Raw genomic sequence first — 24,278 nt, forward strand, 5'->3', positions numbered from 1 at the left:
CTTCTGGTCAACAGTAGGCTATTAGTAGTTAAGTTTTTAGGGAGTCAAAATTTACATGCAGATTTCTGACCACACGGGGCTGGCCTCCATGTTGTTCAAGGGTCAACTGTACTGTTTTACTTCTACTTTTAGGAAATTTTAGATTTTTTCCTTGAAGGATATTGTTTGCTCCAATCCACTGGATACAGAAGTGGCCTAAGAGCTACAATTGGCCAGCACTGGAACTTTCCAACACCACCAGTGTTCTTAATAAACTGTAGGTGGTGGAGTTTAGAAATGTAGTTATATTATACTTGCAATGAAACTTGTGGTTTTCCAAGCCTTTGTGAAATGATCTACTTCCCAACTCCGTTGCCAAAGTGACTCAGGTCTCTTCCATATCCCTAGAGGATGTGGTGCTAGGGAATGAAAACTACGGGAGTAGATGCAAACTGACAATCGATGATCTTTTCCCAGATTCTTCATGTCACTAATGCTTATTCCACTGATAATTAAAAATGGAAAAGCCATTTTTTCATTTACTTTATCACTCAACATGCATTTGTTTCCATAAGTTAAATACAGTCACAGGCACCAAAATTATTTAAGTATAAAAGAACAGAAATAGCTTTCTTCTGTGAAGCGTAATATAATGAGAAATTGAACAGCCAACAAAATCATTGTAGAGTTTAGGTTCGCTGTTTCATAGTAAATTCAAAGTGCTATTGATTTAGTAGGAGAACACATTTGTGAAAACTAGACTTCTTAACAGATTTAGGAATGTTTTCAAGATGCATATCAGAGAAATGAGCAGCCGTTAAAATACAGGCCTCCACCAAGCATCCCGTTGGTCAGCTCCTTTGACTTATAAAGATGGCTGCCACCAGAGACGGACTTGTATTTTAAAATTGCTGGGGATGTTCGACATAGTTGGAAATTGGAAAGGGTATAAATGGGAAGTGAGCAGGTAGAGAAAGCATATGTTAAATTTTCTTTTAAGAAGTGTGGTTAACAAGGACTTATTAGAAGTCATAGTTTAAAAGGTATGTATTTCTACAAAGGTGGTTTTGGAGGGCTATTTATTTAGGATGGAAACTTTTAAAATAAACTTACTGGCTGAGGAAAAAAGAATTGGTAGAAAGTGACAAGGTGAGGGCACCTGGGTGGCTCAGATGGTTAAGCGTCTGTCTTCGGCTCAGGTCATGATCCCAGGGTCCTGGGATCGAGTCCCGCACCGGGCTCCTTGCTCAGCAGGGAGTCTGCTTCTCCCTCTCCCTCTGCCTCTCCTCCTGCTTGTTCTCTCTCTGTCTCTCTCGCAAATGAATAAATAAAATCTTTAAAAAAAAAAAGTGACAAGGTAGAAGTATAGGAGACAAAAGAGTCTATTGTTGGAGCTCCAGAAAGACATGGAACAGGGCCAAGAGCAAGGTGGAGGTGTTGGCCTTGAGCATCCTTCTTACCCTCTGGAACTGAAGTAAAGATGGTGCAGGTACAGGAGGATTTAGCAGTTCCCATTTGTCTGAATGTGGCTTCCAGAATTAAGAGCAATGCTGCAAATATGTTTTGATCAGAGACAGAGAGTGTTATCTCCCCAGACATAGATATTGTGATACTATTAATGCAGTCCTAGACTGAATTAGCTTTTGGGGCACCCGGCTGGCTCAGTCGGTGGAGCATGTGACTCTTGATCTCAGGGATGTGAGTTTGAGCCGCATGCTGGGTGTAGAGATTACGTAAGATTTTATTTATTTATTTGTCAGAGCACAAGCAGGAGGAGCAGCAGAGGGAGAGGGAGAAGCAGGCTCCCTGATGAGCAAGGAGCCCGATGTGGGGCTCGATCCCAGGACCCTGGGATCATGACCTGAGCCGAAGGCAGACGCTTAACGAACTGAGCCACCCAGGCATCCCAAAATAAAATCTTTAAAAAAAAAAAAAAAAGATTGAATTAGCTTTTTGAGACAATAAATCACTTTTCCTTGGGAAATAGTATAATATAAAGGAAAATAATAAGGGTTCTGGCATTAGGTTCAAATCCTGGCCCACCTAATTACTAGCTATAGGATTTTGGTCAAGTTATAATTCTCAATTAAATAATAATAATAATAATAATAAATATCCCTCCAAGAATTACCCTGAGAACTAAATGGGAGATAACTAATAGTAAACATACAGGAAATATATTATTTTGATTGCTATTACTACTCTTCTGGTAAATGAAAATGAGTAGATATTTTTATAGGGTTATTAAGAAATATTTCCCCCATCCTGTCTATGTACCGTTGATTTTTTTAGACTAAGGGGTAAGACTTTAACCCCACTGAGTTGTGTGCGTGTTAGATTCACTTTATTGTTCCATTCTCCTAAGATCCTTCTGTGTTCTGACTCCATCCTTCCATGTATTTATTGCCCTCTCCAGCCTGCAGGATCTGTGAACGTCACAAGAGTCCTGGGCCCACCACTGCTACTGCATACCCTGCATGCCCTGCCACCTTCCTCCCTCCCTAGTGACAGATGCTAGGTCTGGTTCAACCCAAGCAATGGGCTCAATTTCAGCACACTGTCTCCCAGCATCCCTTGCAGCTAGGGGTGGTCATGTGACACACAGTTCTAGCCAATGAGGTAAAAGCACAAGGCAAGGGGTGGGCGCCCAGGTATGTTTATTAAGGAGGCTAGAGCCATGAGAATGAAAGCCAGATCCTGAGAATGATGGAGAAGAAGGAAGAGGAGCCTGGGGCTTGATGCCCTTGTGCAGGCCCTTCACTGTGTGATACCACGGTCCTTGTCGTGCGTCGAAAACAACCCCTATTTGGTTCAGCCTCTGCCATCAGGGTTATGTTACATTTAGCAAATGCTATTCCTACCCGCTGCAGACGCCATCTGTAATGTAATCTCATCGAGATATTTGGGGGCAGGAAAAGAAACCTACACGGAACAGAGGTACAGCTAGAGCATTGCAGCCTATCTTTACAAAGCATCCTCCACTTTGTTTTATTCCCGGTTTGTTGAGCTATCCCTGACATACACCACTGGGTAATTTCAGGTGTACAAGCGTAACGAGTTATGTACATATATGGCTTTTACACTAATGTCTTACTTTGCAACATGTGTCCATAGGTAAGAGCTGCACCTCTGTTGACCTCTGTCTCCATGATTAGATCACTGAGACTGTGTCTGCTGGGTAGGTGGTATGCATTCAGCACAGATTTGTAAAACCAAAAGGGGTCATGCGTGATCAACGGCTTGTGGTACAGACAACGGATGCCTTGTCCCAGCTCAGGCTCCCAGGAAGTCCTAGGGCCCGCGCTCATCCCATAGTCTCACACCCAGTGTTTGCTGCATTGCACACCCCGTTTGAGTAAAGTCATGCAAACATTCCTTCTGTCTTACACTCTGGCTTCAGGATCTCCTTTTACTTTACCCCCAATTATATTATTAACTTTTAAAACACCCTCGGGCATTAATGCCGGACTAAAGAAAGTGTTTGTTTTCCAGGTGAGCACACTTTGTTCCCAGTACCCTGGTGTCCTGTCCACAGTCATAAAGAACCAGTGGTAGTAAGGCAGAAGGCTGAAGGCTTTTGTAGCTATAGGAAGAAGACTGATAAAGGGCCTCAAATGCCCCCTTGAACTTGGGGTGGGTCACTCTGCCCTCCCGCCCCCTATTGTTGGGATCTCAGGAAAAATGGCTTTTCCCCAGTCATACCTGTCATGCGTCTAAGTGGAAAACAATCTGTGGATTTCTTGTACCACCCCGAAATGGGACGGTCCTGGCCCAAACATTTCCTTGATACTGAACAGCTCCCTAAGTCCGTCCACCTGCTGCAGCTGTCGCATGATAGACACGGGGAGATGAGATACGGCATTTGCACCTGGCCAGCCATAAACGGCTTCTCAGTCGCACACGAAGGTTAACAGGCCCAATTCCCTTCCCTCCTTAGACCCAGAGTGTGAAAACATGAAAGAGAGCTGTAATTATTGATAAACAATAAAAACTTCTGCAGCGTGTATAACAGGCATGGATTTCTTTGCCTGCCCAGAGAGGAAGCGGACCTTTTCCTGGTTGTTGACAAGGACGTGTCTCCTCGTCCCTGTGCCCTTTATTTATCGTTTTTACGATTTTATTTTTTCTTTTTAAGTAAACTTTACACCCGACGTGGGGCTCGAACTCCCAGCCCCGAGATCAAGAGCCACACCGACAGAACCAGCCAGGAGCCCCTCCGTTATTTCCTTAACATTCCAATTTAGACGGCAGGGTTGGTTTGTGTCAGAGACACAGGAGGGAACTCCTTGATGAGTGCTCTCTCAGCTAGCCAGTGATTCTGCCTTTCACAAAGCAGGAACTTTTCTCTCCATAACTTTGCCTGGTTCTTTCTGTTGCATCTGCCCCCACCCCTCACAGCCAGGCTTTGCTCTCACAGCCCCTTTTTTGTGACCCAGCATTGATCCTGATGCAGGACAAGTGGGGCTCAGCTTGGGAAGCAGGGCAGAGCTGGGTGCGTTTCATGGAGTCCTCTCTGTAATTATGATTCAGGGGATCCTGGCGGGCTGAAAGCACAATTAAAATGAGTTTATAGACTTCTGCAGCCCGCTGTCATCTACTTAGCCACAATGTGGTAATTTGAGAGCATTAAAAAAAAAAAAAAAGACTCCATATTAGCAGATCATTTGAATGTGCCCCCCCTCTTTTTCCTCCACAAACCCTAAGGCTCTACACTTTTGTTACCAGTATGTTATATAAGCATGAATCATTCTGAGAACTGACTAACTCCTTTGACCATGGGGAGTTCAGAGGCACACAAGGAACTTGAGCTGAAATGCAAACTTGCCATATTGGTGACACTTTCCACTCCTGTTTTCTACTAGTTTCTAAACTTTTCAAGTACGAGAGCCCATTTTTTACCCAATACTAGTCATTTTGTTTTAGTCTCTGTTGATTGAGATTATCAAAAGCTGCCATGAAGGCAGCATATTTTGTATTTATTAATCATCACAACAGCCACTTACGAAAAACAGTACATCTATTCCAGCACATTCTTTATTCTGTCCTCGATAATACTTGGTATAAATATAGATTCCAGGACTCCTTAATGAAACTTCAAGGCTTCCCAGGGGTTCGAGGGCCAAATTATACAGTCACTCTTCGAAAGAGTGAATGACTGTTGCAGGAGGAATTTAGAGAGAGGGCTGTTAAAAGACTCTTGCAAACACTTGCAGAATAAGATCTTTGGTACGCCATGTTCCACAGGACGAACAAAGAGAATGCTAGGAAGCTAGCTCTTGAATTTCCAGCAATAACTTTAGGTGTTATGCTCCTGCAATTTAACCGACCTATGAGCACTGTCTTTTTTTTTTAATGGACCAATGTAATTAGATAAAAATTCATAATCAGCTCAAATATTTTTTATCTTCTTGGGGCACCTGGCTGGCTAAGTCAGTGAAGTGTGCAACTCTTGATCTCAGGGTTGGGGGTTTGAGCCCTATGTTGGGTGTAGAGCTTACTTTAGAAAAAAAAAATTTTTTTTGGTATCTTTTATCTTCTTATAGTGCATAACCCTTAACCAGTATAATCACTGTGCATTAACAACAGTGACCACACTTGAAAATCCCTGTTTAGTAAAACTAAATAAAATATGGACTACATAATGCACAATCTGATTTAATTTTTATATGAGATTATTAACAAAATACTGAGCTATCATAGGTCATCGAAATCATGTTCTCGCCCTTTATTCAGACCTGTAAAATAATATTCAAGTCATTGGATATGTTTTAAAAAGTTATTTCTAGCCTCACTTTCCCTTTTGATTTGAGGCAAGCAATGGTTTCCACAAGAGTCTCCGATTCACATCTTCAAACACAGAGCAGAATTCTAGTGTAAATTATAGTCCTTTCTTCTCTAAAAAAGTGCCAAGAAAAAAAACACACTGTATCTCATTTTTCAGTAATCCTCAACTGTTGATATTTCCTTCTGGGAGTCTACTCTTCCTGATGGAATTACATTCGGTTTGTAATCTAAAGAACCTATGTTTCACTGGGTGAGAAGAAATGAAAAGGATCAGCCTCACACCTAAGCCAAACTGTTCCCTGGATAATCCTCTCCAGATAGTAAACGTTAGAAAAAGCAAAGATAAACCTCACATGAGCAGCTCCAAGGCTGCACATCCCCAGGAGGAATACTTCGAGACTTCTTTGGGTGCCTAGTTACAAGAATGATCTGGTCCGTGGTGACGAAAGATACACATTCCCACAAAGCATTTATACAAGTTAAATAGTGACCCCCACCAAGCAGAGCAGGGGAGCTGATAACCTCTCCTAGTCAGGCTGCCCAGAGAGATCTTTGAAAGCCAAAGGGCAGATTCACATAAACTCAACTGCCCTGATAATACGCAGTGGACTTGCCAACATCTTATGGCTTCGCACCTATGCAGACCTTCCAAAAGGGCAAAAATCAAAGGCTTCACTCTCAGTCCTGTTCTGTAGCACAGGGTTGCGTTCTTCACAGAGTGTAATACCTTCCTTCACCCCAAAGATGCCACCTCCCTCTCCCCAAGTCCACCACAGAGCCCGCTCTCCCTGGATTTGCATCCAGGTGCAAATTCGTACATGCGGTGGGAATCCTTCACCCAAATGCAAATCATTTTGCAAGATCAAAATTCTTTTGCTATGGACAGTAGGGGCCAGCCTCTAAGAAAATTTGCATTTTAACTGGTAATGTAGGTACAGCCATGGGTTAGAGAAATGAAGGGACAAAGAGATCATTACAAAAACAAATTAACAAACAAATGAGGTATGAATATACTCTATTAACTGTCTGCATTTTTGAAACAGGAAGAGAGGAGAATTTAGAACGCTGAAACGCATCCAACTGAAAAGGGGCAAAAGGAATTTTAATGAGTTACAACACAACTTGAGATGCAGCCTGGATAATTAGAGTCTCCATTATTATAACTCAGTGGAAAACTGGCTTGATTTAGCCCCCTTTAGAAGATTGCTTGTAGTTTAAGACAGCAAAGTTAAAAAGAAAGCCAAGCTAATGTTAGAAAAAGTTAAAAACATTTCCAGCCAAATATTTTTAAAGGACTTGCTAACATTTTAGGACACTGTTTTCTATATTAAATTAAAAAAAATGAAACCAGAAAATTTTCCCAAATTTAGTTCCAAAAAGTCCTGTGTTTGTTGGTTTCGTTATATCATCCTCCATAATCCAAATATATTGACATTAAGAAACCAAGATATCCAGAGTCAGTGATCTGGATAAGCATAAGAGCAATAAAAGTAATTGATAGGAGAAATATCCCCCACAATTTGTGAGATAGAGTTGTAAGTACCTTGACCATTGAGGGGATCCACCGTGAGGGCACAAACTTGGGCAATGACCCATGTCACATACCCTTGTCCTTCCCACCAGACATGGACATTCACATCCCCAGGAGCATTAGAGATTAGACACTGGCCCTCTGAAGACCTGAGCCCCCTCTACACACAGGCTAGAAGTGGTTGAAGGCTCACCTGGAGATGGATCCCCTGAATCCAATATGCAGGACACAGTAAGATCAGCCCTAGCAACCATGGGGGAATGAAGGACACTAAGAGCATTTTCTCACTTCTAGGCTTTCCTGGGTGTGGTTAAAATTGGTCATGGACAATAATGAAGAGGACAAGTTTCTTTGAGCAAGTAAAGTCTCCCTGCCACTGTTTTTTTCTGCCAGGTCCCCACCCCAAGCTCAGTGCCTGACGTTTGACTTTTAAACCATTGACGACAGGAGGGACTGTAGGCTAGATGAGCTGACAGACTCTACTCTATCATTACATGATAATCACATATGCGTCTCTCTTCCCTTTCATTCCCACCTTCCCCTCCTGCCTTCCTGGAACCAGAGCAGAAGTGCGTGTGGATGCACACTTGAGTGAAGGTCCTAATCACGTCAGACTGGAATTGTAAAACTCTTCCTTATCACAAAATACACCAAAGGCTTATCTTTATGAAAAGAAAGAAAAAGCTTAGCCCACCCTTACCTCCTTAATCCTTCTCCAGTCTAGCCCTAAAACTTACTCTCCGAGTGTCACAGGGAGCCAACAGTTTGGCTTCTAAAAACTGTGCTTTCTTAGCGCTTGCTTTAAAAAACACGGCACTTTCTATTTTCCCATCCAGTCCTTCCCCAAGGTCAATACCTGACTCAAAATTCAATTTTATTCCAAGCTCTGTTACCACTATTGTAGGATATGGTTTGTGTAGGAAGTACTAAACTCAAGGTCAGGTGTGTATTAAATATTCAATAGAAGTTCTTTACCTTCCCACCCCTTATACTTTTTAAAAAATATTTTATTTATTTATTTATTTATTTATTTATTTATTTATTTATTTATTTATTTGAGAGAGAGCTAGCACAAGCTGGGGGAGAGGGAGAGAAGAAAGCAGACTCCCCTTTGAGCAGGGAGCCCAATGCAGGGCTCAATGCCAGGACCCCAGGATCATAACCGGAGCCGAAGGCAGACACTGAACCGACTGAGCCACCCAGGCGCCCCCCGCCGCTATATTTAAAGGTAAATGGAGACTGGGTGTAGCTTACGTTCTATGCTATCCAGTCCACTGAGGAAGTTCCAACCATTTGAATGCTAAGCCTCCTCATCTTCCACATGATTTTACCCTTATTCATAGTTTCTGGTATATCTAATACTATTGCTCATTCTGCGGTTCATTCAGCAGACAGCTTGCGGTGCCCGTTAGAGTGCTATGAACAGCACCGTAGTGAGGTGGGACGAAGGCAGACTTGTGGTTGACAGAGCAGGCTAGTGAGGAGTGCAGGCTCAGGGATCGTCGTGAGCAAATTATTTCTATGCTGTTCCTCTGTTTCCTCATCTTTAAACTGGGGGTAATCAGAGTCTCTACCTCATAGGGTGGTAGTGAGTAATAAATGGGGTGGATCCTGTGAAGTGCACAGAGTGATGTCTGACACACAGTAAGCATGTGTTAAGTGATCACTATTTGGATGTCCCCGGGTGCTAGTAGAGGGCTTCGTAACCAGGGGTCCATGGACTTCCAAGGTCCACGGGTGGATTTAGAGGCTCCCAGAACTCCTTGAAATTATTTGCAAAATTCAGAGTTGTTCATCTAGAGAGCGAGTTTATAGTTTTCATCAGATTCTCAAAGGGGTGTGTGAAGCAGAACAGGGTTAGGATGCCCTGAACTAGGGGATACAGAGGCACAAGACAGGAATTTTGCTCTCAGAGACCTCCCAATCTGGAAGAGGAGATGGACATTCAGTGACGAGAAACTACGACGGCAGTTCCGTAGAAATGGCCCAGGATGCAATGGGACGCAGAGAAGAGCCCCCGAGGGGGGTGATGCAACAAAGCCCCCCCCCCCCCGAATAGGTGACATTTAAGAGCAGTACTGAGTGTGAGGTAGCCAGATGAAACAGCGGAGTAAGAGCGTGCCAGGGATAGTGAGAGTCATAGGCAAAGGGAGGAGCTGCTGTGCTCTAGTTAGGAAAGAGCAAATGGTTGAGTGTGCGTGGGCCAAGAGGAAACACCAGTGGTCAGGACACTAGAGGCGGTTGGGAGCCTAGTGCGTCGAGCCACAAAGTGAACCAGTCAGTGCCCCAACACAGGCACTGGTCTCAAGTGGGGAATGAGTGGTAAGCCCAGGTCCTTCCTTATGTATACATCAGAAGCTCATGGATCGGGCGCCTGGGTGGCTCAGTTGGTTAAGCGACTGCCTTCAGCTCAGGTCATGATCCTGGAGTCCCTGGATCGAGTCCCGCATCGGGCTCCCTGCTCAGCGGGGGGGTCTGCTTCTCCCTCTGACCCTCTTCCCTCTGGTGCTATCTCTCATTCTCTCTCTCAAATAAATAAATAAAATCTTTAAAAAAAAAAAAAAGAAGCTCATGGATCTGTCAATTAGTTATTGCAAATACGCACTGAGAGATGTTCCCTAGCATATACCTAAAGCATCTTTTTTTTTAAGATTTTATTTTTTATTATTATGTTATGTTAATCACCATACATCACATCATTAGTTTTTGATGTAGTGTTCCATGATTCATTGTTTGCATATAACGCCCAGTGCTCCATGCAGAACGTGCCCTCTTTAATACCCGTCACCAGGCTAACCCATCCCCCACCCCAACCTAAAGCATCTTATTCCTACCATCCATGACTATCGGTTGTGGATAGTGATTTTCATGTCAGAATTAGGAAAATCTATTGAGGAAAAAAAAAAAGGCAAATTTGAAAGCTAACTTATTTATGAAAAGGCATTTCCAATTCAATTTCAATTTGTTCCTGAAATCCAGTTGGAATGACCGAAGTCTTCCTTGTGCATGCAACTGAAAGGAGATCTATGATCATTTCAGTGGTGGTGACTAGTTTTACATATCCTGTAGCTAAACATAATCGATTTTGTAGCTTCCTAATGATCTGCCCTGAGGAGTTATTACTCCTGATGGCAATTAATCAAAATTAAAACAGACTGCATGGAATGAAGCAAATTCAAACATCCAGCCTCAGTTAGGAACACCTGCACATTAAGATTAATCATGGGCCCTGCTTGAATGTGACAGGTGTATCAATATTATAGAGAAAAGAGAAAGCGAACATTTTCCAGGAGAGTACTAAGTGTATTTCCAAGGAGCAAAGGCTCTGAACCTGAGTCAATGTTGAATCCAAACCACCCAAAATCCATAGTTGCCCATTACCTTGGAATTAAAATTATTTTCTTCCAGAAAGTTTAGATATTTGTGGCAATCTGCATTACTAAACATGAAATGCAGGGAGCAGTCACAGTGAAACGGAGGAACAAAAGTTTTCCACTGTCTTCCCCCACCAGAAAAACTCTACCAGTTTTGACCATCACCCAGAAATGAGGGTGCTTTGTGGATGTCCAGGAGTCCAACAGAGAAGTTCCAACACACTGTTGGAGGAAAATCCAAGATTGGACACATTGAAGAGGATGAGAACAGTTTCACTCTACCCATCACCCTCCCCCACAGTGGCACAGCTCAGCAATGAGAGAGCTTGTTTGCCAGTGACTTCTTCACAGGGAAAGTGGGGGCATGTCCCTGTGTGCCTGGCCTCCCCAGCTAGGCAGGATGCTGCCAAAGAGGCCCCATTCCTTCTTGCCCCATCCAGAATACTGAGATGTGCTACATGACTGAAGGGTCAGGAGAAGCTGGGAGTACAGCAACCAGGGCTCTTGGAGGGCAGAAGTGATGCAGATTCTGTTATTTGGACCCCATCAAGAAGCCCTACCATGAACCACTGGGGATGCCTCACCTGTGCGTCCCCTCAACTGGCCTACAGGCACCCTCAACACTCTGCAGCCTACCCTCAGCCACCCCTCCAACCACCACCACCCTGTGGCCAGCTCCTTGTTCACACTGCCATGGTCAATGAGTGCAAGTGTTTGCAGAGAGCTAGTGAGCACGTGCAGAAAGCCAGCCCAAATCTTCAGGATTGGGAAAAAGCACAAAAACGTCAGCATTCAGCACTGCCCTGGGGAAGGCAAATGGGAGGCTGTCAGCAGTCAGCTGGGCTTTGCAGGATCAGGAGAAAGAACGCGATCTTAAAAATCATCACCCACCCAACAAGAGAGAACAAGAAGTGTGGAGCATATGTATCCATAGAAAATGTCTGAGAGAGTCTTAGAATGCTTAGCAGGGCTGGCAGAAAGGATTTCTCTCCCACTGACAATCAGTAGAGAATGCAGGTGATTCCCTCTTCAAATGTGAAGATAGCAACACAAGATCAAGGAAACATGACACCACCCAATGAACACAGTAATTTTCCAGTAACCAACCCTAAAGAAATGGAGATCTGCAATTTGCTCAATAAAAGAATTCAAACAGTTGTTTTGAGGAAGTTCAGTGAGCTACAAGAAAACACAGAAAGACAATTCAATGAACTCAAGAAAACAATATGCAAGCAAAATGAGACATTTAACAGAGACACAGAAATCAAAACAAGAGAGAGAGACAAAGTCTGGAGCTGAAGAATACAATGAATAAAATGAAAAATGCAATAGAGAGCATGAACAGCAGACTTGGTCAAGCAAAAGAGAGAAGCTGTGAAGTCAAAGATAGGTTATTTGGAATTATCAAGTCAGAGAAGAACAAGGAAAAAAGAATGAAAAAGAGTGAACAGAGGGGCACCTGGGTGGCTTAGTTGGTTAAGCTTCTCCCTTCAGCTCAGGTCATGATCTCAGGGTCCTGGGATGGAGCCCTGCATCCACTGAGCTTCCTGCTCGGCGGGGAGTCTGCTTCTCCCTCTGCCCCTCCCCTGCCATGCTCTTTATCTCTCGTGCTCTCAAATAAATAAAATCTTTAAAAAAAAAAAAAGGAGTGAAGAGAGCTTATGCGAATCATAGAACACCATCAAGAAAAACAATCTATGATCACTAGAGTACCAGAAAGAGAAGGGAGGAAAAGGGGCAGAAAAATTATTTAAAGAAATAATGGCTGAGAAGTTCCCAAATGGCAAGAAATTTGGACATCCAAATTTATGAAGCTCATAGGTCCCCAGAGAGATTCAACTCAAAAAGATTTTCTCCCAGACAGATTATAATAAAACTATCTAAAATCAAAGAGAATTTTAAAATCAGCAAAGACAAGCACACAAACCTCATAAACAAGGGAACCCCCATAAGGCTGTCAGGAGATTTCTCAGCAGAAGCCTTGCAGGTCAGGAGAGAAGGAGATGAAAAATAAAATTGGCAATCAAGAATATTTTACTCAGAAAAGCTGTCCTTCAGATATGAAGGAGAGATAAAGACCTTCCCAGACAAACACAAGCTAAGGGAGTTCATCACCACTAGACCTACCTTATAAGAAATACTGAGAGATGTCTTCAAGCTGAAATGAAAGGACACTAATTAATAACCTGAAAATATATTAAAATATACATTGGTAAAGGTAACTATACAGTCAAATTCAGAATAGTCTAATATTATAATATGATAGTGTGTCAATCACTTAATTCCAGTATAAAGGTGAAAGGACAAAAGTATCAAAGCTTATGTCTGTTAAAGCACAAAAATATTAAAGCTTATAATTGTTGTAGCTTATAGCTACAATAATTTGTTAATGGATACACACTATAAAAAAGATACAAATTGTGACATCAAAACCAAAAAATGAGGGGGAATGAAAGAGTAGAGTTTTTGTATGCAACCAAATTTATTTTTTTAATTTTTTTAAAGATGTATTTATTTATTTATTTGAGAGAGAGAGAGAGAGCAAGTGCAGTGGGGAGCAGAGGGAGAGGGAGAAGCAGGATCCCTGCTGAGCAGGGAGCCCGACTCGGGGCTGGATCCCAGGATCCCAGGATCATGACCTGAGCCAAAGGCAGACGCTTATCTGACTGAGCCACCCAGGTGCCTCACAATCAAATTTAAGTTTCTATCTTTCCTCTCCAACTTGAGCCCAGCAGAATGGCTCCTGCAAAGAAGGGTGGCAAGAAGAAGAAGAGCCATTCTGCCATCAATGAGGTAGTGATGAGAGAATACACCATCAATATCCACAAGCACATCCATGGAGTGGGTTTCAAGAAGCATGCCCCATCAGGCACTCAAAGAGATCCAGAAATGTGCCACGAAGGAGATGGGAATTCCAGATGTGCACACTGACACCAGGCTCCACAAAGCTGTCTGGGCCAAAGGAATAAGGAATGGTCCATACCATATCCATGTGTCGTTGTCCAGAAAATGTAACTAGGATGAAGATTCACCAAACAAGCTTTATACTTTGGTTACCTATGTACCTGTAACCATTTTCAAAAATCTACAGACAATAGGGGCACCTGGGTGGCTCAGTCATTAGGCGTCTGCCTTCGGCTCAGGTCATGATCCCAGGGTCCTGGGATCGAGCCCCACATCGGCTCCCTGCTCAACGGGAAGCCTGCTTCTCCCTCTCCCACTCCCCCTGCTTGTGTTCCCTCTCTCACCGTGTCTCTTTCTGTCAAATAAATAAATAAAATCTTAAAAAAAAAAAATCTACAGACAGTTAATGTGGATGAGAACTAATCGCTGTCAAATAAAGATATAAAACTGCAGGGGCGCCTGGGTGGCTGTTGTTAAGCATCTGCCTTCGGCTCAGGTCATGATCCCGGGGTCCTGGGATCGAGCCCCACATCGGGCTCCCTGCTCAACAGGAAGCCTGCTTCTCCCTCTCCCACTCCCCCTGCTTGTGTTCCCTCTCTCGCCGTGTCTCTTTCTGTGAAATAAATAAATAAAATCTTTAAAAAAAGATATAAAACTGAAAAAAAATTTAAGTTGCTATCAGCTTAAAAATAGACTGTTAGAATGATAAGATGTTATGTAAACCTCATAGTAACCAGAAAGCAAAAACCTGTAATAGATACATAAAGGTAAACAGAAGGGAATCAAAGCATACCACTATGGAAAATCATCAATTCACAAAGACAGCAAGAAAGAAAGGTTCCAAAGAACTACAAAAACAGCCAGAAAAAAATCAACAAGATGGCATTAGTAAGCCCTTACTTATTGATAATTACATTAAATGTAAATGGATTCAATTCTCCAATCAAAAGACATACAGTGGCTAAATGGGTTAAAAAAAAAGACCCCAACTATCTGCTGCCTACAAGACACTCACTTCTGCTTTAAGGAAACACACAGGTTCAAAGTGAAGTGAAGGGTTGGAAAAAAACATTCCATGCAAATGAAAACCTAAAGAGACCAGAAATAGCTCTATTTGTATCAGACAAAATAGACTCTAAGTCAAAACTGTAATAAGACAAAAGTAGGTCATTATATAATATTAAAGGGATCAATTCATCAAGAGCAACAATTATAACAACTGTAAATATATATGTACCCAACACTGGAACACCTAAATATATGAAAGAAATACCAATATAACTGGAGAGAGAAATAAAAAACAATACAATACTAGTAGGGGAATTCAATACACCACTTTCAATACTGGACAGATCATCCAGGCAGAAAATCAATAAGGAAACATTGGGTCAAATGAGAAATCAAAAGGGAAATCAAAAATACCTTGAAATACATGAAAATGGAAACACAACTTACCAAAACTGATGAGATGCAGTAAAACAGTTCTAAGAGGGAAATTTACAGCAATAAACACCTACAGTAAGAAAAAGAAAGATCTCAAATAATCAACCTAACTTTATACGTTAAGGAACTAGAAAAGAAGAACAAACCCCAAAGTTAGCAGAAAGAAGAAAATACAAAGATCAGAGCAGAAATGAATGACATAGAGACCAGAAAAATCATAGAAAAGATGTACAAAATTAAGGGGCACCCACCTGGGTGGCTCAGTCGTTAAGCATCTGCCATGCTCAGGTCATGATCCCAGGGTCATGGGATTGAGCCCCGCATCGGGCTCCCTGCTCTGCGGGAAGCCTGCTTCTCTCTCTCCCACTCCCCCTGCTTGTGTTCCCTCTTTTGCTGTCTCTGTCTGTGAAATAAGTAAATAAAAAATCTTAAAAAAAAATTAAGAGCTGATTTCTTGTAAAGATAAACAAAGCTGACAAACCTTTAGCTAGACTAACTATAACATGGAGCTACAATCTAGGAGTACAACAATAACAAAGATGGGGAGAGAAAAGGAAAGGAAAAGAAGAGAAAGACAAATACAATGTTCCTAACCTGAGAGAGTCTACGGTCTGGTGAAGAATATAGCTGAGTGCACAAGTACTTCCTGTACAGAGTGAGAAGTGCTTTAACAGGGAAATGACAGGGTGCTCCTTTTAATAGGGCTCTGGAATTCTCGAGGACAGCTTCTCAATTCTAAGTGGACACCTGAAAAGTTGACTTCTTGATTTTATCAGATTTGCATATTTGAAAGATCACTGCTGGAAGGAAGAGGAAGGATTGGAGGGGGACAATACTGAAGGGAGCAGGTAGGAGGCCACTGCAGTGACCCAGGCTAGAGAGGATGGCAGGCTAGAGATAACACCAGGCTAGCAGCAGTGGGGCGGGAGAGAAGTGGTAAGCTTCTCAAGACTATTGTGAAGTAAAATTAATAGAATTTGGTAATTGACTGGAAGAAGAAAAGAAAGGAGTAGAAAGAGGGATGATACCTTTCTTTGGTTTCCTCCAGAAACAGACCTCAAGGCAAGGATTCAAGAGCAAGTAGTTCATTTGAGAACAGAGAATATGGGTAGGAAAGAGAAGAAGTGATACGGAGAAGTAAAGGTAGCCAGGAAAGAATGCTTTATCAAGCCAACTGTACCATGAATTCATGGACAAATCCTAGGAAATGATATAAAATGGGGGTGCCTGGGTGGCTCAGTCAGTTAGATGTCTGCCTTGGGCTCAGGTCCTGATCCCAGGATCCTGGGATCAAGCCCCACATTGGGCTGCTTGCTCAGCGAGAGCCTGCTTCTCCCTCTGTCTGCTGCTCCCCTACTTGTGCTCTCCCCCTCTCTGACAAAGAAATAAATAAAATCTTAAAAAGAAATGATATAAAACAAATGCCTCAGAGTTATCCCAGCCAAGAGGTTGGGGAGCTGGGGAATTTATAAACCAATTCCCATGAGTCATTGACTCAACATTTTCAGCCTACCGTGCTCAAAGCAGAACAGTTTCTATTGCTTTCTAAAAGGTTTGCTTTCCTCACAAAAAACAAAACAACAAAAAACCCCACACAGATACAGGCCACTGGAAACTAGGAGGAGCACCTGGAGTGGTAAGGCCCAAATGATATGGGCTACAGATGACACCCAGTCTCTGGTGGGGGTAAATGGGGTCAGGGTTCAATGAGATGGGAAACCCAGGGGTTAACACAAGATAGAGGGGTGTTGGGGAGTAGAGAGGATGAGCTGAATTTTTGACATGGTGCATTCGAAGGGCCCACAGGACATCTGAGGGAAGTTGTCCAGTAGATGGCTGGTTATGTGAATAGGAGTCTGTGGGGAGCAATCTAATCCAAAGTTACAGATCGTAAATTGTCATCACGTGAATTCATGAGTGTGGCAGAAATCTCATGGGAAATTGCATGGAGTGAGGAACAAAGATGGCCAAGGGCAGACACTAAACATATTTATAGGGCAGTGACAGGAAGAGAAACCAGCAGAGAAGAATGAGAAGACACATCAGCGAGTTATAAGGAAAACCAGAAGTTCTAGGTGTCTGGAAGCCAAGAAGTAGAAAGCAAAAAATGTGTCACGTGCTACTGAGAAAGCAAGAGAAATAAAAGACAAGAAGATGTTCTTAGATTCAGCTACAAGCAAGTCTTTAACGATCAGAACAGTAGGTAAAGAGATTCCACTGGATCTAAGAATGCATGTACGAGAGTAGGTGTAGGTCACAAATACAGATAACTCAAGAAGTTTACCTGAAATAAAGAAGAGCTAGAGAGAATAAAAACTGAAGGTAAGTACCTGTAAAAGACCACATAAATAAAGCATATTGTAATGAATTTTTAAAAACAAAGGTGAATATCAAGTTAAGGGAGGACTTCCAGGTAAAAGAAGGATTGTTTCTTAATGGAAAATGGAAGAGACTCTTAAAATGTTGCTGGGAAAGAGCAAATGAAGGAAATGGAGATAAAGATGCAGGAGAAATGCTAGAAAGGCATAGCAATCTTTAGAGGACAGAAAGAGATTGAATCCAGAGAGGGGGGGGGGGGGGGTGGGAAGCAGCTTCTGACCTGGGATAGACTTAGCTTCCTTTGTCACAAGTGGAAAAGAGAACACGGCAGGTCCCCATCAAGGCTAATTTGTAAATTTGATGGCATGAAATTAGAAAAGTACCTGTGTATTTTCTCCGTGAATTAAGAATTGAAGAGAAAGGTGTGAGTGAGGGGAAATCGGTGATGCCACAGTTTAAGGTGCTTGTGGGTAGAATGAAGCGTCTCTGGAGAGAACTGAGAGCAAGGTGGCGAGGTAAACTGTGCTCAGTGGCCGAGACTAAAGAGTTGGACTTACTCAAGACTGGGTTTCAACAGTTGGGTGAACGAGAACGAAGATCGGGCAAGAGAGTTGCAAGGTATGTAAGTGAAGACAACAGAAAATCTAAGCAGGGTAGGGGAAGAATTAAAGACAAGGGAAATGATTGATAGCAGACGTTCACAGGAATGGTGTTCCAGCTTCCACTCAGGGCCTTCGATTTCCAGGGTTTGAGGTAAGGGGAGAGCATGCTACAAGGGAGGAACCTGCGTAAATGGATGAAAGGTGACAGACACTGATTAATTTGCCAGAATAGAAAGATAAAGCAGGAGCTGACTCAGAAACACAGCAGAAGGGAAGAAAAGCCAGGCAGCCATGGCGGTCATGGGATATGGCTGGGCCAGAGTCTAACGAAAGAGTTAATTCAGTGATCACGGTCTGCCCACTGTTGGTGTCCCTCTGTTATGGGTTGAACTGTGTCCTCCAAAAAGATACACTGAAGTCCTAATCCCTGGTTCCTGTCAGTGTGTCCTTGTTTGGAAATAGGGTCTTTGCAGACATAATGAAATCAAGAAGAGGTCATTTGGGTGGGCCCTTTGCCAATATGACTGGTGTCTTTATAAAAAGAGAAGAGACCACGTTCTGCATGGAGCACTGGGTGTTCTACGCAAACAATGAATCATGAAACACTGCATCAAAAACTAATGATATCATGTATGGTGATTAACATAACATAATAAAAAAAAGTTTGTTTTTTTTTTAAAGAGAGAAGAGACATAGATAAAGACACACAGGGAGAACACGACGTGGCAATGGAGGCAGAGACTAGAGTGGTGTTTGTAAGGCAAGGGATGCCAAGGTTTGCTGGTGACACCAGAAGCAAAGAGAAAGGCACAGAACAGATTCTCTCCTAGAGCCTTCAGACAGAGTATGGCCTTGCTGACACATTGATTATAGATTTCCAGCATCCAGAACCATGAGAGAGAACAGATTTCTGTGGTCTAATCTGTTTGTGGTATTTTGTTACAGCAGCTCTAGGCAACGAATACACCCTTCATGCTTATACATGACTTAGCCTGGGTCTTGGGGGTATATTCCTTAATGTCCCAGGACACCAAGAGATGTCAGCCTGTGGTTGACAGGTCCTGGCGCAATCCTTCATCTCTAAGCAGAAACTGGACATTTCTCATCCTCATTAAGTGTCGTTTTCAACTCTCATCCAGCGATACGGTAATTCAGTGTACTGTGATTACCAAGCAAAGATGTCCAAAAGTTAAGTTCATCCAAAAGGAAGAGAACTAAAAAAAAAGAAAGAAAGAAAGAAAAGAAAAGAGGGGCGCCTGGGTGGCTCAGTTGGTTAAGCGACTGCCTTCAGCTCAGGTCATGATCCCAGGGTCCTGGGATCGAGTCCCGCATTGGGCTCCCTGCTCTGCGGGGAGCCTGCTTCTCCCTCTCCCATTCCCCCTGCTTGTGTTCCCTCTCTCGCTGTGTCTCTCTCTGTCAAATAAATAAATAAAATCTTTAAAAAAAAAAAAAAAAAGAAAAGAAAAGAAAAAAAGTCAAACTGCCTTGTATGTAAATTTATAAGTGTTAGGGTATTTTAGACTAGAGTCAATCATAGTGCCAGAATATCTGGTGCTTACTATATTTTTACTGTCGAAAAGAAGCCCAGTGCACTTTTTTGGTGACAGTACGTGCCCATTTTGTGTCCTAGAACATTTTTTGTTCACGGCAATGTTGACACACAATGATTTAATGTTCTAATCTCTACTGACTGATTTGGCACAAACAATGCATTTATGCGCCGATGAATAAGAGACATATATGTGACACCTTTCTCCCCCCCCTCTCTCTTTCTCACACACACACACCAGAAAATGTAACACCGTTTTCACATGAACAAACATTGAGAACAGTAGTTTAATCCATGAATTAATGAGTGTCTCACAGATGTTCTCAAAAGTCTCAACGCTGCAGTACTTTTATTAGCCAAAGACTTGATGACAATTAGAGATTTTCTATGACCTTCAGATTGTGTTAGGTTGTCTGCTTTACACAAATTATTTAAAACTTAAAATAACACACAGTTTATATAAATCAGGGAGGCAAACACAACCACCCTCAGGAGTTGGGCAGGTAATAAAAATAACCAGAGTTGGCCAGATTGTATTCTTGGGACGTACTTTGTTTACACATTAAACACGCAGCTTCATTTCCACTAGGAAATGTGTTTTCTCCCACTTTTCTTAAAACACAAGGCCCTGGGCGCCTGGGTGGCTCAGTTGGTTGACTGCCTTCGGCTCAGGTCATGATCCCAGGGTCCTGGGATTGAGCCCCGCATCGGCTCCCTGCTCAGCGGGGAGTCTGCTTCTCCCTCTGACCCTACCCCCTCTTGCACTCTCTCTCTCACTCTCTCTCTCTCTCAAATAAATAAATAAAATCTTTAAAAAAAAAAAAAAACACAAGGCCCTGCTCAGTCTACCTTTCATTTGCTCATCTTCGTAGAGGCTGAGCTTTAAAACAATTTGACCATTCTGTGACTTGTGAAAAGAGAAGCAACAGGGCAAGCAGCAGGCTGAAGGACAGGAGAGCTTAGACCTCAGCGCCGACGAGAACACAGTGTGGGTGGTGGGGGTGCAGGCTTCGTGTAAGGGGGACCAGGCCTTCCTTGGCTACAACTGGTTGTACCCAAGTAGGAATGTGTGTCCCCAGTTACTGGGCAGCCTGGTTTTAGAAGGGATTTTATACAAAATCTCCAGATTCTAAATGTTAGAAAATAATTTCATTTTTTTGTACACACACGATGGCCAAAACAGTTTGAGGCCAAGCAAAACATGTCTGAGAGCAGATTTAGCCAACAGGCTGCTCATTTACAACCTTTACTAAATGTTGCATGGGGTTTTGTGTGTGTGTGGTAAAATATACATCATATAAAATTTGCCAGTTTAACTACTTTTTCAGTGTATAATTGAGTGGCATGAAGTACATTCCCAGTGTTATGCAACTATCACCATCATCCATTTCTCGAACATTTTTGTCATCCCAAGCAGAAATTCAGTACTCATTAACTTGTTGTGCCTTTTTATTATCAACTTTAAAATGAAAAGAGAGCCTTAAGAGGAAAATGACCCAAACAGTTACCAAATTTGTTGTTTTTTTTTTAAAAAAACAAAAACTGAAAAACACTTCACACTTCAGTGTTAGGCTAAGTGCCCACCTTCTTCCAAGAACCATCCAGGAGTAAATCCTCTCCCAGCTATCCTTTACCAGCTGCAAAACCTCTCCAGAAATCCTTTATCTTGTCAACTCTCAGCCCCAACCTGCTTACTTCACCCATACCCCATGTGACCCAACTCTGGACTTCATTATGCCCTTGGAAATGCTGCTCTGTGCTCAACCAACTTTCCTGTGCCCTTCACCTCTGCTCTCCACACCCTTTCCCCCGCTCTGCCTCAGTGAAACCCAAGGGCCGTCTGAGGACATCATCTCCTCCCCTACCCCAGCTTCTTAAGCAGAAACTGCTTACTCTCACCTCAGGTTTGGTAGTTGGGTCAATGTTTGCCTACTTGCAGGCATTGAACCTGCTTCCTCTTGTAAATATCCTCTTTCCTTTGAGACTCATACCATTCAGCTGAATCACACTTCCCTCCTCATCACTGTCATCCGCTGTCACTTCTCTTCATTCACTTGAGATTTCAACACCTGACTTCCAATCTTCCAGTCCACCTTAACTCCTCTCATCATATTAGACAACATCAATGTATATTGGATGACCCATCCAAAATGCTGAGCTGCTAGTTCACTGAACTCTCTACCTCAGCAACTTATAAAATCAGAAATCAGACATCCCATTCTTTAATAAAACTATTTTACTTTCAACTTATTCAATCCATCACCCTGCTCTTCCGCCATCTTTCATCTCATTAAGACTCCCAGTCCATAGCCGCTTGGCTTTCTCTTTGCCCATCAGCCCCACTTGCCTTTACTTCTTTATGTACATAGATATTTACAGTCACTCTCAGTATGATAAGTCCTTTGCAAACACTGTAACAATTGCCATGCTTCTCTCTCCCCTGTCAAACACACCAACCCCACCTGAGATGAACCCAACCATCTATCCGTTCTCACACAAACTGGAGAAAACACAACTGAACTGATTGGTATAGATGAAAAGTCAATGTCTCCAACCTAAACACTGCTTGGCAACCTAATTATGTATCTCTAGTAAAGTCAGCTGATCACCCCCTAAATGATTATTTTGTACTTTCCTAATCCCAAATCTTTTTCTGCCTCATCTCCCCAAAAGAGTCCATCACTACATTCTATCAATTTTACCCCCCAAATATATCACAAACCATTCACTTCTCTCCTTCTCTCCTCCTACCCAAACCATCATCATCATCATCTCTAGACTGGGTCACCACAGTGCACCATCTTAGTGCCCTCTCCATGAATTCTTCACATTCTAGAGTGATGTTTTTAAAATGTTAATGAAGTTGGGCGCCTGGCTGGCTCAGTTGGTGGAGCATGTGCCTCTTGATCTCAGGGATGTAAGTTCTAGCCCCACGTTGGGTGTAGAGATTACTTAAAAATTTTAAAAATCTTAAAAAAAATTGTTAATCAGGCCATGCCATTCACTTACTTAAAATGACTTCCCACTGCATTTTGAATAAAATCTAAACTCCTTCATATAACCCAGTACCTTGTGTGGTCTGGACCCTACCCACCACTTCATTTTCATCTCTGCCACTTGTCTTCTTGCTCATTGCATGCTAGGCATACTAGTTTCATGGACTACGCTCTCCTTTCTCCAGCCTTGGCACCATCTATTGCCTCTGCATGATGTGCTTTTCCTAGCTCCCCCATATTCCTCACCATTCATGTAGATGAATTCTGTTCATTCTTTAGGCCTCACGTTGGATGACCCCATCCAATGCTTGGTCAACTCCATCTTTAAATTATGCCCCTTCTATTCCTTCTAACTTGCCAATTTCTTTTTCTTTACAACACCTACATAGTTACTTATTTCTTCGTGTATTTGCTTGTTTCTGACTCTCACGAGACAGTTCCTTGAGGGCCAGGAACCATATATAGTTTGATTTTCACTCTATCCTAGCTCCTGCCACAGTACATACTGTATAATGAGGGTCCCAGAAGTATTTGTCAAACTAATGCTGAGTGAAAATTCATTCCTGATTCAGTAGGAAGGACGGGAGAATGTATAGGAAGGAGAGACAGGTGGGAGAGATATTTTACAATTATTTTGGTATGATTACTTGGCACCTCTTTTCATCTTTACCAAAACAAACAAACACCTTACTTTCAGTACTTCAAAAACTATCCTACTGGAGCTCCTGGCTGGCTCAGTCAGTGGAGTGTGTGACTCTTGATCTCCGGGTTGTGAGTTCGAGCCCCACGTTGGGTGTAGAGATTACTTAAAAAAAATTTTTTTTTAATCTTAAAAAAACCCAGTCACACTATATTTGGGCTATAAGAGAGTTTACTACAATAATCTCATATTACAGATGGAAGGGTTTGTATTTTGTGACTTATTTTAACTGTGGGGTGATAAATTTGCTAATGTTTTAAAGCAGGAGTTGGTAAACTGTTTCTTGTAAATCAAGTTTATTAGAACACCATGGTCATTTATTTGTATATTGTCTATATCTACTTTTGCACAGCAGCAGATTTATATAGTTATAACAGAGAAAATGGCCTGAAAGCCTAAAATATTTGTTATCTGGCCCTTTACAGATAATGTTAGCTGACTCTTGCTTTAAAGTATTGAAGAGTAAGGTTCCTTTAAATCTCTTTGTCTTTCTCAGAATTGTTATCTTCCCATTAAGTTATACACACACTAAAGGCATACACAGCATGATCTTTAGTGTACTTCTTGATAAAATTCTGTATATGTATATACCCATGCAAGCATTACTTAAAGATATTGAATATTTCAAGTATTCTGGAAGGTTCTCTCATGCCCATTTCCACTCAACCCTTCAATGACAGATAACCACTTTTCTAATTTCTATCACCTACAATTATATTTACCTGTTTATAAGCTTCATATAAATGGAATCATGTGGGGCACCTGGGATCGAGTCCCGCATCAGGCTCCCTGCTCAGCAGAGAGTCTGCTTCTCCCTCTGTCTGCCGCTCCCCCTGCTTGTGCTCTCTCCCTGTGTCAAATAAATAAATAAAATCTTTAAAAATGAATAAATAGGGGCGCCTGGGTGGCTCAGTTCGTTAAGCGACTGCCTTCGGCTCAGGTCATGATCCTGGAGTCCCGGGATCGAGTCCCGCATCGGGCTCCCTGCTCGGCGGGGAGTCTGCTTCTCCCTCTGACCCTCCCCCCTCTCATGTGCTTTCTCTCTCTCATTCAATAAATAAATAAAATCTTAAAAAAAAATCAATAAAAATAAATAA

At 42.3% G+C, this 24,278-nt stretch overlaps 1 pseudogene; it reads left to right on the forward strand.

The window, feature by feature from the left end:
* Positions 1–13,395: 13,395 nt before the first annotated feature.
* On the forward strand, positions 13,396–18,927 carry LOC110586943 (annotated as a pseudogene).
* The last annotated feature ends 5,351 nt before the right edge of the window (positions 18,928–24,278 follow it).

Source organism: Neomonachus schauinslandi, chromosome 8, assembly GCF_002201575.2.
Source record: "Neomonachus schauinslandi chromosome 8, ASM220157v2, whole genome shotgun sequence".
Classification (NCBI taxonomy): Eukaryota; Metazoa; Chordata; class Mammalia; order Carnivora; family Phocidae; genus Neomonachus; species Neomonachus schauinslandi.